This window comes from Phocoena sinus, chromosome 14 (genome assembly GCF_008692025.1).
Source record: "Phocoena sinus isolate mPhoSin1 chromosome 14, mPhoSin1.pri, whole genome shotgun sequence".
Taxonomy (NCBI): domain Eukaryota; kingdom Metazoa; phylum Chordata; class Mammalia; order Artiodactyla; family Phocoenidae; genus Phocoena; species Phocoena sinus.
The window spans coordinates 12,941,430-12,961,400 of NC_045776.1; positions in this window are offsets into that span (position 1 = coordinate 12,941,430).

Below are 19,971 nucleotides of genomic sequence, written 5' to 3' on the forward strand. Positions count from 1 at the left end.
TAGTGTAGTTTTCATTTCAGTTATTGCACTGCTCATCTCTGTTTGTTCTTTAATTCTTCTAGGTCTTTGTTAAACATTTCTTGCATCTTCTCGATCTTTGCCTCCATTGTTTTTCTGAAGTCCTGGATCATCTTCACTATCATTATTCTGAATTCTTTTTCTGGAAGGTTGCCTATCTCCACTTCTTTTAGTTCTTTTTCTGGGGTTTTATCTTGTTCCTTCATCTGGTACATAGCCCTCTGCCTTTTCATCTTGTCGATCTTTCTGTGAATGTGGTTTTTGTTCCACAGGCTGCTGGATTGTAGTTCTTCTTGCTTCTGCTGTCTGCCCTTTGGTGGATGAGGTTATCTAAGAGGCTTGTGCAAGTTTCCTGATCTGAATGAATCTTAAAAGCATGTTGAGTGAAAGAAGCCAGACAAGCAAGATACTAACCATATGATCCCACTTATATCAAGTTCAAAAACAAGCCAAACTAATCTACACGTTTTAGGGATAAAATTTAGATGGTAAAATTGAAATGAAAGGAAAAGGAAGTAAATAACTAACACAAACCAACTAGGTGGAAGCGAGTGGGTTGTGACTGGGAATAGGGCACGGGGCAGGGGAAGGGGGTGTCTGGGATGCTGACAGTGTCCTGTGTATTGACCTAGGTGGGTACCTGGGTCTCTGTTTTTTAAAAATGGGTTCAGTCGTATATTTGTGTTTTATGTACTTTCCTGTTTGTGTTATACTTCAGAACAAAGTTTCGTTTTTGTTTTTTTAAGATCAACTGTATGGTTTTGTTACAATCTGAATTTCTACGTTTTGTTGATAATTAAAAGTTTAAAGTTATGTTAAGTTTCCCACCACTTAATTCATTAAAATTTTATTTATAATTTAAAACAACTGATAAATTAAAACTCTAATGTAATTTAAGAAAGAAGTTTAAATTTTACTTATTCTAAGAGTAATGAGTTCATTATAGAAAGTTTGGTCAATATTGAAAACCATAAAAATGCAAGGATGAGCAAAAAAATCCAATGACCCAATGTTATTTTCAAATATTTCCTCATAGCTTTTTTCTCTGTATTTTAATGGAGTAGAGATCATAATGTCATTACATTTTCTATCCTGCTTTTCTCACTCAAAGCTATGCTATAAACATGAAAAAAATTGCCATAAACATAATTTAAATATCTAGATTAAAATGCATCGTTTTGGAGAACCATTATTTAAGCACTCTATAAAGAGTGAATTAATGATCAGGTAGGACGCCATGCTGGCCCTCAGTATTTTATGCTATTTTTTGTACTATTCTACTTGTGGAAATAAAAATATGGTTATAGCCGATTTTGCCACAGTCATCTTTCCTTATCTCCCCATCCTTCAACCACAACACATAAATCGGGCATCGTCTGAAGTCCTTTTTAGATGAGCTTGTGAGGAAGTGGAAATGAGGAAACATTTACCAAGTGCCTATAACATGCCATGATGGGGTGGCCAGATATAACAAATAAAATACAGGACACCCAGTAATTGCAATATTTGGACATACTTATATGAAAAAAATCGTTATTTATCTGAGATTTGAATTTAACCTGGTGTCCTGTTATTTTAGGTTTACGGTTAGGGTTAGGGCACTGCCAGGCCTGGCATGTATATTTTCTAATTTAATCTCTTCGACCCCTTTTAGAGTTCTATATGGTTCTCATTGTAAATGAGAATGGTTCAGTATCTTTTCTAAGGTCACAAGGCTAGAAAGGGGCAAAGTAAGGATAGAAACCCCAGCTTTATGACACCAAGATTAGGGTTACAAATTTGGTGGGCTATCTGCTAGACCTAGGGTCATATGGGTGAGAGAGGGTGTTTTCGGTTTTCATTGTTGCCATTGTTTCTTTTTTAAAATTGCTCATCACTCCTTTGTATTGTTATGTTAAAGACGAGTACTAATTTTTTAAAAAGTGAGAACTGGACCCAGGTGACAGTGTCAAGTTACTGAACATGATTCGAAAACGCAGCCCAGGAAAAAGAGGCTTCCCACTGACACACCCCCTCCCGCAGCCCTTCCCCACCATTGTACTTTCTGAGGACAAATAAGTCAAGTGAGACTGTTTCGTTTCAGTCGCTCTTAGAAACCCCAGGAGTGTTGGGTATTTGGGTGTTTTTTGTTTTTGTTTTTTGGTCTCACCTTGCATCATGCAGGATCTTAGTTCGCCCATCAGGGATCAAACCCATGCCCCCTGCAGTGGAAGGGCAGAGTCCTAACCACTGGACCGTCAGGGAAGTCCTGCGTATTTGTTTCTTGATGGGCTTTTTTGTCATATGTTTGTTTAGATATGAAATAAATACTGTAATCAAAGGGCAAACCTTCCAGAACTGGTTCCTCTGGAGCCTGGGAGGAAACAGGACCACAGTGTAAGTTATCTTCATCCTCTCCCATCCAGGGCCAACCCCAGCCCCACAGCGTGGCACCAACCAGGGTCCTAGAACAACCAGAATTGTTTCTCTTGCTTCTCCTCATTGATGCCTTTTAGCCTTACTGCTCCCCTTCCCGACACACACAGATTCTTTCCAGACAAGCCATTTGGTGAAACCCACAGATACACCACTTCCCTTGCATAGGAGGTGGAACTCCCCAGGCCCATAATGAGGACGTGCCAGTGGGGGCAGTGTTGGGACGAGGCGGGTACAGGAGACAGAGTGGAGCCAAAACAGGGAAAAATGACCAAGTCCCAGCCCCCTGCTGTGTTCCTGAGATCCCCATGGAGGTGGCTCTTGTGACAGGCCCAGGTGAGGCATGAGGTACCATACCACAAAATTAATTTGAACTCTCCCACATTCCACTCTGGAAAACTGTTTGACAATATCTATTATGGCCAAACATATGCCAAATTCCAAATTGATCCCCAAGAGAAATGAGTAAATATGTCCACCAAAAGATAAGTACAAAAATAGGACTACGTATAGCATCTTCATTCATAAATAGACAGAAAAACTGGAAAACAACTCAAATGTCCATCAACAGGAGAATGGGTAATAAATTGTGGCATATGACTATACCATGGAAGTAAAAAAGAGCACATTACTGAAACAGACAACAACAGGGATCAATCTTAAAGACATTATGTTGAACAGAAAAAGACACAAAAGAACACATATTGTATGACTCCTGTATTCAAATCAAGTTTAAGAATAGGCAAAATGGGCTTCCCTGGTGGCGCAGTGGTTGAGAGTCCGCCTGCCGATCAGGGGACATGGGTTCGTGCCCCGGGCCGGGAAGATCCCACATGCCGCCAAGTGGCTGGGCCCGTGAGCCATGGCCGCTGAGCCTGCACGTCCGGAGCCTGTGCTCCGCAACGGGAGAGACCACAACAGTGAGAGGCCCGCGTATCACAAAAAAAAAAAAAGAATAGGCAAAAGTGTGAAATAAGCCAGTCACAGAAGACAGAAACGGTATGAATCTGCTCATACGAGGTCCCTGGAATAGTCAAATGTATAGAGACAAAGTAGAGTGGTAGTTGCCAAGTGCTGGGGGCAGGCAGGGGGGAATGGGGAGTTGTTATTTACTGGGTACAGAGTTTTGAGTTCTGCAAGATGAAGAGAGTTCTAGAGACTGGTTGCATGGTAATGTGAATGTACTTAACACTTAAGAACGGTTAAGATAGTAAATTCTATGTTATGTAGTTTTTTTTAATTTATCTTTTTTTTTTTTGGCTGCATTGGGTCTTCGTTGCTGCATGCGGGCTTCCACTAGTTGTGGCGAGTGGCAGCTACTCTTCGTTGCCGTGCACGGGCTCTAGGCACGCAAGCTTCAGTAGTTGCAGCACGCAGGCTCAGTAGTTGTGGTTTGCGGGCTCTAGAGCGCAGGCTCAGTAGTTGTGGCGCACGGGCTTAGTTGCTCTATGGCATGCGGGATCTTGCCGGACCAGGGATGGAACCCATGTCTCCTGCATTGGCAGGTGGATTCTTAACCACTGAGCCACCAGGGAAGTCCCTATGTTATGTACATTTTAACACAATTTTTAAGAAAAGAATAAACAAAACTAACCTGACAAGTCACAACAGAAGTTCACCTTGGCCTGGCACACTGACTGGAGGGGACTTCTGGGCTACTGATAAATATTCTATTTCTCAGTCTGGATTGTGGCTTGAAGGTGTGTAAGTTCATACTACTTTATGCATAATCTTGTAATAAAAGGCTTTGTCTTTGTTTAAGACACAGGAACATTGGATTTATCTAACACATTCATTACATAAAACTCTGGGCTCTGGTCATGCAAGATAGGAGACAAGGGAGTGCTAGCAGGATAGGCAGGCCCCGGGAAGGAGAAAGCTGGGTGAATACATGGAGACAACGTGAAAACTGGCAGCAAAATCTGGAAGAGGAGTAGAATGGCATTTACTTGGAACTCTGCCCATGAGTCTTAATTTCTACATTTTCCTTGTAAGATAAATGTTCTGTGCAAGAGCACATGGACCAGAACCTGTCTCTCCTCATTTGAGCTCCATGTGAATGTACAGATCTGGACTTAATCTGAGTTGTACTTATTAACTCTGGGCAATACAGTATTATGATCCAAATTGTGATGGTCCAGTTATGCAGATTAACTCATTCAAGAAAGTCTGACTGAGCATCTAGTATGTGCCAGGCAGTTTGCTAAGTACGAGGAATACAGTGATGACCACATCATACGTAAGACCTTCCCCTCTTGGATCTAATGGCTTTGGAAGAAGAAATGCCCACCTGCCAAGCAGCATTGCTCCTACAACAGTAAATGCACTCGGGACTTCCCTGGCGATCCAGTAGGTAAGATTCCATGCTTCCAATGCAGGGGGTTTGATCCCTGGTGGGGGAACTAAGATCCCACATGCTGCACGGCTGAAAAATTTTTTAAAAAGTAGATGCACTCAACTCTTCATCAGGAATCAACTTCTCAAACTGGAATTTGTTCTCTCCTTTAGAATCACGTAATCTGGAAATGGAAAGAAGGATGGAGGCAGCAAAGACAGGAGGAAAGGAGGAGAGAAGGGAGAAAGGAGCAGACTATTCCACTGAATTGGAATATATAATAATATATAAAGTTTTTAAATTAAAAAATAGGAACACAAAATCTGATAATACAGGGTTTTTTTGCCTCCAGAATATTTTGAAGAATGAACATTTTCTCATACCTTTTTTGTATTCTGAAGGTTGACACTAATATTAACACAGATTTTCTAGAATTATAACCTACTTTGCTCCTGGTACTTTAAAGTATTCAATATAGAAACCTAACTGTGAAATTGATGCATGTTGATTTAAATCAGGCAAAGGGCACTGAAGGATAATAGAGTGGGAAAGCTCATATCTGTACTTTCCCTACTCAAGTATAAGTACATAAATACTATTATAGCCAAAGTTGATTGATAAGATTTATAGTGACTAGTGATACCAAAAAAAAAAAGGGAGGAAAAGAAACAAGTTTTGGTTAATGTATTTAAAAATTTTTTTAAGGTTGGAGGCTCATAATCCATGACTGAAAGACTCAAGAAACTACATAGTATTTCTAGAATAAATAGTAATTAATTTATAGTATATTATGGGGTCTGCAATCTATTTCAGTTCTATTTTAAATTAATTACACTTGCAAAATGATCATAATTTTTGTATAGAACTGAACACAAACAAGCTTGATTTATTTGTTAATATTGCGGGGGAATGGGAGAGGCACTTTCAAATGAAAAAATCTCAAGCCCATCACACACACACACAAAAAAAAATGGAAGGAAAGAAAAACTGATAAAACTCTAGCCACTGTACTTTTTTTTTTTAATTTTTGGTTGCCTTGGGTCTTAGTTGCTGCACGTGGGATCTTCGTTGAGGCATGCAGGATCTTTCATTGCAGTGCGCAGTCTTCTCTCTAGTTGTGGCGTGCGGGTTTTCTCTCTCTAGTTGTGGCGTGCAGGCTCCAGGGTGCGTGGGCTCTGTAGTTTGCGGCACGCAGGCTCTCTAGTTGAGGTGTGGGAGCTTAGTAGTTGAGGTGTGCGCGAGCTTAGTTGCCCCGAAGCGTGCGGGATCTTAGTTCCCTGACCAGGGATCGAACCCGCGTCTCCTGCATTGGAAGGCAGATTCCTTACCACTGGACCACCAGGGAAGTCCCACCTTTGTACTTTTATATACATAATAAGACAGCTTGTATTAAATATATATCTAAAGGTCTATTATTTTTTCCCAGATTAGTCATTTTCTAATCCAAACTTTTTTTCAGGTTGGACTATAAACAAAGAATAGATGTGCTGCAAAAACAATTCCTTGTATCTTTATAGCACGTTCCTGTTGACAAAGCATTTTCATGGACATCACCACGCAATTCTCCCAGCAAGTCTGGGAGGTAGATAAATGACAAACATCATCAGGATACAGGCGGTTCTGATTAGGTGCTCCCAGTCACAGAATTTGAGGACAAAGTCTCTGAAATGAAAGAATTACTGAAAGTAGACATTTGTAGAACTAGTCCATACTAAGATGTAAATATATTGCTCCGGAGACCTGAAAACTAGCCAAGTTCAATCGAAGTGATTACAGTGTAATGCAACCTTGCCAACTGTGTAGTAATACAACTGCCTGAAAGACGGATGTTTCAGGAGAAGGACTGTTATAATCTGAAGGGAGCCAAAGAATAAGAATTGACCCATATTTTCCAGGAAAAAGATGTTCTCCTCAACAATGGAGGTAAGCACACGTTGCTCTGGGAGCATCGGTAAAGATCCTTACATCAACCTAGAAGGGAGGGCTGGCAGTGGAGGAAGCCTTCCTAGAAGAGGTGATACTGATCTGGGTCCTTGGGGACAAGGGAAATTAGTCATGTCAAGGGAAAGGCGTCCCAGCAGAGCATACGGCTAACTTGCCGTGTGGTTTCTTTCTCTGGATTTCACTTTCTCATCTAGAAAAGTCTATGATCCCTTGACTCAGTTTTTTTTTTTTTTTTTTTGGCTGTGTTGGGTCTTCGTTGTTGCGCTCGGGCTTTCTCTAGTTGTGGCGAGCAGGGGCTACTCTTTGTTATGAAGCATGGGCTCTAGGGCATGTGGGCTTCAGTAGTTGTGGCACGTGGGCTCAGTAGTTGTGGCGCACAGGCTTAGTTGCTCTGCGGCATGTGGGATCTTCCTGGACTAGGGATTGAACCCGTGTCCCCTGCACTGGCAGGCGGATTCCTATCCAGTGCGCTACCAGAGAAGGCCCCTTGACTCAGTTTTTCATGCTGGGTGACCAAGTGCACCAATAAAAAATCAGAAATCATCCAGCTTATGGCCAAAAATAAAGTTCAGTCCCCTTGTGGCTTCTCATCCAGTAAAAACCATAAAAGGCACTTCAATACACATTTACCCATTAGTAGGAAGATATGTCTTTACATCTTCTCTTTCCAATTTGCTAACACAGAAGTGCAATGTTTGTTCAAGACCCATCTCAAAGAATGATGAGGTCCCAGTCATTCGAGGACAGCACAAAAGTCAGTAAACTGGCCAGGTAGTCCAGATGTGCAAGAAAAACATGTCATTTACACTGAATGTGTGCAGGACAACTGTCTAACAGTCCAACTGTCCATGTGTACCTTCACCACAGAAACTGGTTGTCACCGTGCTGAACCTGGGCAAAGACCAGGAAAAGACCAAAGAGAAATGTTAAAGGACAAATATAAGGAAGAAACTATTGAGAAAAAGCATTCATAAAGTCATCTTCTATACAACTTCTATTAATAACGAGACCAAATTCTGGCTAAAGAAAGCAGACTGAAATACTCATTTAACTCTGATCTCTCAAGAAATCTCCCAAAAAATGGTAGCGGACTTTAAAAAATGAGAGATAGATAGATAGACAGAAAGATGAAGAAGGATGGCAATAAAATTTTGGAAGCTGAAGACCTGAAGCATGAGTGGTATCTGAGTTAGCAGAACAAAGAAGAGGAATTCTGAGGCAGCAGAGGGGAAAGCTGAGAGGAAGCCTCCTTTGCAGTGCAGAACTTCCTAAAGACATAGCAACATGACCCCAGGCTCTTCTTGAAGGGAGTAGAGGTGGGACTTTAAAAGAGGAGGTTGCCAATCCCTTTAGGAAGCAGTGATATCGCTAGATCTCCTGTAACCCTCGCCTTCCCTCTGTGAAACTGATTGCACTTCAGAGTTTATTCTCTGGAAAAAGCAGGTAAAATAGAGAGTTCTGGGACAGGGGACACTAAGCCCAGTTAAAGGTGGGATAAAAGCGACATTTTACAAGACAGGAAAAATAGTCTTAAAAATACTACCTTACTCAGCAGTATGCACGTACATAGTCAAAAGAACTGTTGAAAGTTGGTCTAACCAAAATTGTGATTTAAGTATTTGGGGAAGATGCATGACAGAGAGTGCAAGCGTGTGTGGTGATGGTGAGACAGATGATGCCTAAAACGGAAAAATGCAAGAAGGAGCAACACAGACAGGTTATTTGTGACAAGGAGGAAATACCCTCCCGCCAAAAAAAAAAAAAAAAGCTAAAAGGATTGAAAGCATTTGCTTTTAGGGAGAAGGAAATGGGGAGCACGGAACTGCCAGGTTACGAAGGTAAAACTCTTTGATTCATTAGGTATAACATTGATAAAAATTAAGTTTTAAAAATCAGAAGGGCCATATTTTTTGCTGGAAGGAAGGAAGAGGGGAAATAAGTTGGATTTAAAATCAAGTTGCAGTTGCAGGAGAAGCAAGATATTCAGGCAATCAGAGCTCAGGAGTCAAGACAAGGTTTGGAACAGAGATTTTATAATTATTTAGACTGGAAGAAAATTAGCTCTATAGGAAATAGGTCCTGAGAAAAAAAGAGAAGAGGCCTTGAAAACAAACATTTTATAAATGCCATTTACAGTGTCAGTGGAGGAAGGGACTCCATTGAAAGAGCAGCCAAGAAAACCAAGGAAAACAGGAGTTTCAATAAGGGGGCGGGGTGCGGTTTAATCAAGGTCAAGTGCTCAGGGGGTCAAAGAGGCCCAGACCATTAGAATTAACAATGAAAAATTTCTAAAGAGGGTACTCTAATCTAAGGATTATGTTCACACCCTTTAATGAGCCTTAAATTTAAAAAGGGTTTTGGGTTTTGGAAGGATCTTGTGTTTTTCCAGGACACCACACAATGACTGTGACCCTGTTTTCAGTAAGTACACAGTTGTCTTTCATGGGGCAGTCACATAAGCCCTGCATTAATAAGAAAGTGAATCTTAGGCATATTGTCATTAGCAATCCCATACAAAGCCCTGTCCCTGTTTTGTTTCCCACACAAGGGATGGCATTGTCTGTGTCAGAGACGAGCATTTGAACTGAAGTTCATGGCTTGGCTGGGCTCTTCCTTCTGGCCGCACTTCCCCAGTGATCGGCTGCCTGTCCCAGGCTACGGTGTTATGACGTCCCAAACAAGATGAAAGCACAAGAAAACTAATCAAATGAAAGTGCTTTTCCTTGTTGGTGCGTCAAAGGCTACATTCAAAATAACCAAATGTTACGTTAAATCTCATCTTAGGACGAAAGCAAACGTGGTAAAAGAGTTCACTATTTCATTTTGCTGAGTCGAAGTCAGGGCTTGGCTTGGCGGCGAAAAGCATAACTGGTAGCAAATGTTCCCTAATTGCTCCACAAATGATTTCCTCTTTCTAGGAGAGATTGCTGTACACACTTCCACACCCTCCAAACAGATGCAACACAACAGAAGGTCTAGTTCTGTGTTTCACAGAAGCCTACCATGACACTTTACTGCTGAGTTTTCCCAACTGCTTGTGTCAGTTACTGCTGCCTTCCAGACATTTCCATCTCAGGCATATCAGAGAGACAAATGGTTAGGAGAATGGTTTCAATTTAGAACTCAAAAAAGCTTACCCAAGTCCATTAACGACACCCCAAACAGCCTGGTTAGCAAACATTTTTGTGCCAGTATGTGTAGCAGTTTCCTCCCTGAGGTGTCAACCAAATGAATAGTCTTGGCGGGTAGGGGTGAGGACAGCAGTTCTTCCCGAGTCCCCAGGGTCAGAGTTTCTGGAGTGAGCATTAGAATGCCTCCTAATACCACTGTACATGCCTGTTTTCCCAAACAAATCATAGGAACTCCCATAGAGCAGCAAAACATCACTCCAAAATACATATCTTGAACACAAATGAGGGAGTGATGAAATTGACACAGATTAATTAGAAATTTCCAAATGTTTACGATGCTTGATAAACAATCCTAGGGATAGAATGAGGATTCGTTTATGGGCAATATACTCATACCTAACATCACAGTACACTCCTTTCACTCATTAAAATGTCTTTCAAACAAAAAGTACAATGATGAGATCAGTTTTAAATGATATGTCAACATTCAAGGTCCATTGACTTAGATCAATCATAAGGCCACTTTGGAAGTAAAAGACATAAGGAAGTTTTCTAGAATCTAGCCATGCTCCTCTCCAGTGTATGTAGAGAGTCTTCAGAGGTGACTAGGGGTTAGGACAGAACATAGGACAAGAGGTTTATTTCCGACACAAGTAGCTATCCTTGCTCTGCAGGTTTTGCAGGTATAAACTTGCTCGGCAGGTATCCTGGGTTTAGCAGGTATTCTCCTTATGAAAGGTTACTTGATGGAGCTTAACTGATACAAGCCCTGAAATGCAGTCCCCTCAGCAATGGAAAAAATGTCAGATACCTTATCAGGTGACTAGAGAAGTAGGAAAGAACTTCTCAGTTGAAGGAGTCACGCAAACCAAACCCAGAAAGAGAAATTTCTTAAAGCAGGATGGGAAAGAAGTGACACTTCCCCGGCTGCTTTTAGCCGAGTCCTCTTAAGTGCTTAACAAATAGTTTCTCACTTCACGCTGGCAAAATTCCTGGGAGGAAGGCTCACTCCAAAATCCTGTCAGTCTCGCAGGCTAGACTGCTAGCAGTGTGCTGCTGCTCTGGTGGCCTCTCTGGCTCCCTCTAACTTTCTCACCTCCTGCTGCCCCATTCTGCCCAGCCACGCAACACTTGACTGTGGCCCGAAGCCACCAAACAGGCTCCGCCTCTGGACTCCGCGCTGCTGTGCTGTCCACCGCCGCCCCCCCCAATCTGGGTGCTCTTCCCCCAGAGGAGCGACAAGGTTCCCTCCCTCACTTGCTGCAGGACCCTCCCTAATAAATAGCACCTCCCTCATGCTTGATCCCTCACCCTGCTTTATTTCCCTTCACAGCATTTGTACTGAGTTGAAGAGTGTCCCCCAAATTCAGGGCCACCCAGAACGTGACCTTATTTGGCAATAGGGTCTTTGCAGATGTCAATAGCTAAAATGAGGTTATACTGGATTAGAAGGAACCCTGAATCCAGTACGCCTGGGGTCCTTATAAGAAAAGAGGACACACAGACATACACACAGGAAGGCCATGTGACTGTGAGTGATGGGAGATGGGAATGATGTAGCTGTGCGTCCAGGAATGCCAAGGGTTGCAGGCAACTACCAGAATTGGGAAGAGGCACGAAAGGATTCTTCCTCAGAACCTCCTGGTCCTGCCAACGCATTGATTTCAGACTTGCAGCTTCCAGAACTGTGAGAAATTAAGTTTCTGTTGTTTTAAGCTGCTCAGTTTGTGATACTTTGTTACCCAAACTTGGTAGCCCAAGGAAACTAATATGTCACCACCTGATATACTATATATTTATTTACTGGTGGATTTGTTGTCTTTCTCTTCTCCCACTGGGATCTATAGCCCTTAAGACTGGACTTTTGTTGTTGTTCATTGCTGTGATGAGAACAGCGGCTGGCATGTTGGTGGCACATAATAACTGTTGGTTAAATGACTGAGTGAGAAATGAATGTTCCCATTTTACAGAAGAGGAAACTGAGGCTCAGAAAGATTCCACTGAGTCCAAGTTCACCTAGCTAATTAGTAGCAGACTTGGGATTTTAGGCTGTCTGCCTCTAAAAACCATCACCTTTTCACCACACCACACTGATGCTCATTACATTGCCAACTTTTCTTTTTTAAAATCTACAAGATAATATATTGCAATAGCTATCCTTTCAAGTACAATAGAGTCTGTGTTCCAGAAAAAGACTGGAATATGTATGGAGGTTTATTCTCTGGGAATTTGTTATCGCCTAGCTTTGCAGACACCAAACTCAGTTCTTTTTATATGATTATAGTGGCCATGCCTCTCTCTCTCTCTCTCTCTCTCTCTCACTGAAAGCACTTTTATTAGATGAACTTTTCCACAACCAACAACATTGTATCAACCACACAAATTCACAAGTCCTTTCACCTAAATACCTTTTGTTAATTTGCATATAGCCGATCTGTGGAATAAATATTAGCTCCATTAATCCTGAGTAAACACTTATTTTGTATTTTACTACACATTATTCATATAACTGTATTTCTCTGTCTTCTTAACAGTAAATTTCTCTTTGTCTTCTTAAATTCAAAGATAAGGGTATAAATTGACTTTCTCCAAACTGCAACATGTAATGATCTTGAGGTTTCATCTGGAATATACAAAGCACAAAATATGTTCAAGAAATATAGCAAAAAAAATTTTTTTAAGTGATCCATTTCCCACTGAGGGCATTGGAACTGGGAAATTACTTCCCAGTTTCACCTCTTGATGAGGACTTCTATCCCTCAGTATTTTGCTTGTTGGTTACTTATAACTCTATTTCCAGTGGAAAGCAACTCGAGCCCTTATCATCCCTGTCACATTTGGGAGCTCTCCTAGTCATCAGTTACCAGGCAGTGTGTTTCCCCTGGAGATAGGGTACAGAGAAAATGCTTTTACAGCTCATTTTGCACCACTCTCTTGCCATCTCACACCACAGCTTGGCAAAAATTAGGCAAAATAATAATATCCTGAGTGAGTAAGGCTGGCGAGAAGGAGTCACGCCGACCACTAGAGCGCAGGGGTCAACTGCATGGATCAAGTGCAAGACGGCCAGCTGGAATCTCACCTCCCACGTTTATTTACCACGTGACTTTGGGTTTGGAAACAGAGCGCAGGAAAGGCTAGATGTGCATCTAATTACACCTCTGACTGAGCTGGCACCCCCTCCCCCCATTCTATGTTGGTGCTGCTAATAGTTATCTGTTGTTGGATGAGAACTAGACACCAGTAACCAAACATCCTTAGAGCAGAAAGTATTAGGGAAAAAACTTGGGGAGGAATTTACTTGAAACCAACGTCACCAGGCTATTTCAGTAGGTAATGTGAGCTACCAATATGTTTTGTTTTATAGAAGAGTAGATGATTACGTTCACACACATACATATATGTATTCAGATACATCAACTTATTCAGAGAACATTTAATTGTAGCATAAATTTAAAGAGGTTGAAAGCTGCTTAAATAGGAATTGCGAGGCTGCACCTTGATTAGACGTCCTCACCTATGATCTGCTATTCTTCCATGTTCCCTGAAGTAGAAATCACAATTGCAGACTAGAAGTTGCAGCATCTTTGCTTTTTGGTGACTGCGTGTGAGAACTGTAGACAGTACATCATTAAGCAAATTAATAATGTCCTAGTAAATGTAACTGGGGCACATCGAGGCTGGATCGATTTTTATGCCTCCTGCTTTAGAAACAGACTTGCTTGAGGCCAGCAGGAGGCCTTGTCGTTAATGAATGCTTCCCCGTACTTTCCTTTGGCTACAGCTAATTTGAATAAAAAATATCATTTTTTAAAGTACTGGATCTAAAGAAATACATTTTTCAGAAAATAATAATCCCCTTCCCCTACCCCACTCCCAGCCACCCCGGAAAATCTCTGTGAGCACACTACAGCAGCTCCGTGCAAAGACCTGAGCGACTATTGGTTGCCTGCTCGACTGACCAGCCTGATAACGATGAAGATCTGGATGAGGTGAGACAGCTTCCCAAATGTGACGCTGGTGAGTTTTCTCAGGCCACGGAGGACTGAGCAATTACAGAATATTATTTCAGCAGAGGAGCCTGACTACAAAGAACTCATTCTGTTCAGAGCCTACAGCAACCAGGACCTCACAGCCTAATAGAAAGGACGGGAAAGAATTAATGACTGATGTGTTTGGGGTCTTTAAAGCATTCTGAGAATGGTCAGTTTAGTCTCCCCCCCTTTTTTTTTAAACCAATTGCTTCATTATAGATCTCTTTTCTAAGTGCCATTTTACTGCACTTAGAAAAAAACCTATATACCCTGTTCTTATCCTTAGAACAACAACAAAGAGGGAACAGAGATCAATGAATAGAAACATAAGTGTCCTCCACAGCAGCCAACATTCTTAAAAGGAAAAGCACATAGTGTAATATGTTATTTCCCCTTTTAACTATGGCCCCGCAAGTACTAAAAAAAAAAAAGAGTTCAAATATATAAATAGGGTTTCCTCACCCACCTCCCGATCACATTTACTATCTTAGTTATTTAAAGTTTATATAGTAGCTTTTCCTAGAACAGTTTGCATGAAAGGATATTTCCCAGCTTCCCCGGATAAAGTGAGTAGGACAGACCAGAAAGACACGAATCTATGATCTTGAACGTGACTTTACCTTTAAGCTGTACATTGGTACTAGATCCTCTTCTGGGTTGAATTATGTACCCTCCGCCTCCAAAGATACTCAAATCCTAATCTCCAGTACCTGTGAAGGTGATCTTATTTGGAAATAGGGTCTTTGTGCATGATTAGGTTAAGATGAGGTCATCAGAGTGGGCACTAATCCTATATAACTGTCCTTATACAAAACAGAAATTTAGACACAGAGACAGACACACATAGAAGAAAGCAATGTGAAGACAGAGAGAACATCACGTACAAGCCAAGGAATGCCTGAGGCTCCCAGAAACTAGGAGAGAGGCATGGAACAGACACCCCCTCACAGCCCTCTAAAGGAACCAACCCTGCCAATGCCTTGATCTTGGACTTGTGGTGTCCAGAAGTGTGAGACAATACATTTTTGTTGTTTAAGACATTCAGTTGTTGGTACTTTGTCATGGCAGCCCTAGGAAACTAATATAAGTCCTCAACTCTACAGCTGTAAAGTAAGATACAGTGTGTTTAAACAAATCCATTCTTATCAGAGAAGTGAATAAATCGTACCTTCTAAGGAATAACTAGGAAAAAAAATAACAGTGAAACTGTTCTCTAAAGACCATCTCATTTACCCAGTAATTACAGAGCTGTCTGATTTATAACTAGCCTTATTACATGAATTGTCTCTTTGTAGACCTTGAACAATGCTAGGGTCTAAAGTGTGATTATAGTAAAGCAAGTTGTGTAAAGATAATGCTTTGATTAGCCCACCTAAAATCAAGATTTAAGTGATTTTAGTTTTTGGTTTTTTTTTGGTTTTTGGTTTTTTTTGCGGTACGCGGGCCTCTCACTGTCGTGGCCTCTCCCATTGCGGAGCACAGGCTCCAGACGCGCAGGCTCAGCAACCATGGCTCATGGGCCCAGCCACTCCGCGGCATGTGGGATCCTCCCGGACCGGGGCACGAACCCCTGTCCCCTGCATCGGCAGGCGGACTCTCAACCACTGCGCCACCAGGGAAGCCCTAGTTTTTAGCATACTTTTATTTACTAATTCTACCATGGAACCAAAAACCTTAAGTCTCACTGTTTTTTTGCTGTTTGTTTTGTTTTGCTTTTTGCTGTCCATTTATATAAGTAACAAGATGAAGGAAAACTCTTCTTTTTCATATAGCTGGTCTGAGAATCCCCTGGTGCTAGATATATATTCCATTTGCCCCTCTAACTCTTTGGTCTACCCTTCTCCACTGGGCTTTATGTCCCAAGAAGCTGATCCATCAGACTGTACTGTCGGCCCTACCTGCTGCCTTCTGGCTGGGTTTGCTAATGGGAGCGCTCACAGGGGGCAAATGTGAGGTTAGGGCCCCATCCCCCAGCTCCCTCCCTCTCAGGCCACCACTGGTTGGCTGTGCCTACAAAGGCCACAGCTCTGGTCAGGCTGCCCTCTCTTTGGGTTTGGGTGACTGCTCCTTCCCCTTGCCTCTGGGGTCTTAGGAGTATGCAATAGTTATCTAGTGCTGTGTAACAAATTACCACAAATGTAGTGGCTTAAAACAACACGCATTTATTAGTTCACATTGTCCTAGTCCATTTGGGCTGCTATAACAAACTACCACAGACTGGGTGGCTTAAAAACAACAGAATTCTTTTTTGTTGTTGTTGGCCGCACCATGGGGCATGTGGGATCTTAGTTCCCCGACCAGGGATCGAACCCTTGCTCCCTGCGTTGGAAGCACAGAGTCTTAATCGCTGGACCACCAAGGAAGTCCAAACAACAGACATTTATTGCTCCCAGTTCTGGAGGCTGAGAAGTCTGAGGTCATGGTGCCAGCATGGTTGGGTTCTGCCGAGGGCCCTCTTCCAGTTGCAGATGGCCACCTTCTCACTGTGTCCTCACAGGGTGGAAGGGGCGAGGGAGTTCTGTAGGGCCTCCTTTATAAGAGCACTAATCCATTCATTAGGGCTCCACCCTCATGAGCCACTCACCTCAAAAAGGCCCCACCTCCTACACCATCCCGTTAAACATGCGAATTTGGGGGACGAGGGGGCACGAACATTCAGTCTATACCACAGTTCCTATGAGTCAGGGGTCTGGCTCGGCTGGCTCCTCTGCTCGGGGTCTCCCACGGCAACAACTTAGGCATAGGCCAGACAGTTAACCTCTGGAGCTTAGGTGATTACTTCTAAGTTCATGTGGTTACTGGCAGAATTCATTTCTTGCAGTTGTGGGACTGGAGGTCCCTGCTTTCTTGCTGCCTGTCGGCCAAGAGCCACTGCCAGCACTTAGAGGCCACCTGTACTTCCCTGCTATGTGGCCCTTTCCCAACAGGGCAGCCCACTTCCTCCAGGCCAGCAGGAGAACCTCTTCTTCCATCAGCCAGACAGTGCCTCACACCCTGTAACTCAACCACAGAAGCAACGTTCTTCACTTCCGCTGTATTCTGTTGGCTAGAAGTAAGTGGCGGGTTCCATCCATATTCAAGGGCAGGAGATTCAACCAGGTTGTGACTCACTGGAGGTCATCGTAGAATTCTGCCTGCCACAGGGTAGAAAGCCAGCCCACTCTTCCTACCTTGGAAATGTTAACCAGAAACCCTGCCTACGCTTTTGTAAATGGTCCCTCAATTAAATTCTCCTCAAATTACGCCAGTGGAGTGTCCCATCTGTTCCTGCCAGGACCCTTATGATAAAATCCCTCTGTAAGTGGCCTGCTCTGGTGACCTGCCCTCCTGAGTCTTCTGCGGGTCTGGGCCAGCTGGTGGCAGGGCTCGAGGGAGCTGAGACCAGCGAAACTGTTTAGCATCACAAAGAAAAGGGCAGCCATGATTTGCACTTAGCTGCAGGTGGGGAGAGGGGCTGAAGAGAGAGGAAGGCTCTGAGGCTGGAAGCCAAGCAGAGAAACTGGGAAACATATGACTAAGGGGGACGTGGGGAGTGAAATGCTGCGTGGCATGTGGTGTGGATCCTTCTTACACCCTGCACACTTCACACGGCTCACTCCTGCCTCAGGCTGGCATCTTCTCCATGGGGAACAGAGGGAAGAGCAGAGCCCTGTTTTGAAACTGGTTTGGGGGCGTGAACAAGTGTGCCTATAAAGACAGCCACACCTGGGGCGTGTGGCGCCTCAGTGCCTGTGACACCGGCAGCCACTCTGCTTCCCATCAGCACTTTGAAAACTCATCGTTTTATGGTCTTCCCTTTCTTAAAATTTTCTTTCTTTCTTTCTTTATTTTTTAGTTGTTCCACTTTTGAACATTTTTTCATATTTTCTTGTCAAAATGTTTCTATGTTCCTAGGTCACAATGCATAGGGAGGCTCCGGCTGGAGCTTGCAAACTTGCCTTATTACTTAGCATTCCGTATCTGAGATCATCTCACTAAGTGTCACACATGATAATCCCAAGATTCATCTTCAAGGATCCAAGGCCAGAAAGCCAGAAAAATAAAACTACTAAAAATACAGGCAGGGCTTCCCTGGTGGCGCAGTGGTTGGGAGTCCGCCTGCCGATGCAGGGGATGCGGGTTCGTGCCCTGGTCTGGGAAGATCCCACATGCCACGGAGCAGCTGGGCCTGTGAGCCATGGCCGCTGAGCCTGCGCGTCCGGAGCCTGTGCTCCGCAACGGGAGAGGCCACAACAGTGAGAGGCCCGCGTACCACAAAAAAAAAAAAAAAATACAGGCAGCCCAAACAAGGTGATGGTTCACATCTTGCAATGTTAAATTTATGTGAGTATTTGAGAGACGTGGAAACTTCACCTTAAATCCCACTGAATTGCTTCCCAAGGGCAGAGTGCTGTGAGTCAGTGAGGCCATTCTCAGATGGCATGGAGTGTGGTTCTCAGAACACGGTCCCTAGAGCAGCAGCACCAACTTCACCTAGGGCACTTGTGGGAAACTCAAAGTCCTGGGCCTCAGAGACCTACTGACTCGGAAACTCTCGAGGTGGGACCCAGCGATCTATGGTCTAAGAAGCCCTCCAGGTGATACTGATACATGCTGTCCTCTGAGAGCCTCAGGCTGGAAGCACAAGGACTAAGGATTTAGAATCATGCACTTGTGTTTAAGGGTGGCGCCCTCTATTTATTTATTTATTTTTGGCTGCGTTGGGTCTTCATTGCTGCACACGGACTTTCTCTAGTTGCGGCGAGAGGGGGCTACTCTTTGTTGCGGTGCACGGGCTTCTCATTGTGGTGGCTTCTCTTGTTGCGGAGCATGGGTTCTAGGCACGTGGGCTTCAGTAGTTGTGGCTCGCGGGCTCTAGAGCGCAGGCTCAGTAGTTGTGGCGCACGGGCTTAGTTGCGTGTGGGATCTTCCCGGACCAGGGCTCGAACCCATGTCCCCTGCATTGGCAGGTGGATTCTTAACCACTGCGCCACCAGGGAAGTCCCAAGGGTAGTGCCCTTTAAAAACAGAGAGAGGAAGAGAGAGGAAGAGGGAGGAAAGAGGGAGGAGAAAGGAAGGAGGAGGGACAGAAAGAACCAGAGGATTAGTCTCATCCCTCCAGTAACTGAGAAGCACTGATATGCTGGTAAATGTTTAAAACCAGCTTTCCAGGGTGTGGAGCGTGGAGGCACAAAGCCCTGCTCTGTGGTATTTGCCGACTTCCATGTTGGAACTAACCTATTTCAAGCTACCAGTGTGAGGCTGCAGGACACAGAATTAGGATCTGTGGCACAAGTGGGCTTCACTACTTGGTCAGGTAAGAAGGGGGTTTGTGCTGTGGTCCCTGGTAAATCCAGTCAATCTCCCTGGGTTTGTTTATAAGGTTGAAAAATTCAGGGTTTCTCAACCTTAGCACAGCTGACATTTCAGACTGCACGATTCTCTGCCCAGTGTGTTATATGATGTTTAGCAGCATTCGTGGCCTCTCCCTACCAGATGTCAGTAGCACCCCTGTCCCCACCCAGCTGTGACAACCAAAAATCTCTCCAGACATTGCCGAATGTCCCTCTGGTGGCAAAATCACTCCCAGTTAAGAATCACTGCCTTATGTTGACATTTCAACCCTTTTCAATTTTTTATTTACATCCATCCTTTGGACTATTTTAGTCCCATCCCCACAATTCCAACTCTGACGGCTTTCCTTCCTCTGCTAACTCTACTTAGATGTGGAGATGACTTTCTGGCCAGTGTGGCAGACTTGGTTTATAATTCATTCTGATGATGCTAATGATGATGATGATGGCTGCTCTGCTCAGTGGCCCGATTCTTGTTTCAAGTTTGGTGACTTACAGGTGATGCTATTTGTATGTCTTAGTATTTCATTCCCAGCAGCATCAAGTCATGTGTCTTTCTACCTGTTGCTGTCTCCTTGCTCTTTTCTCTTAGCCATCCGTGGAGGATTAGACATCACTCTTCCTTCTCCTTTCACCAGACTAGGGGGTAAAATGATTTGGTTTGTCTCTAATCTCCCTCTTCTTCTCCACCCTCTGCATCTCCACATAATGTATTGAAATAAAAGCCCTTCCAACGTGTTAGACATTTACCAATCCTGAAC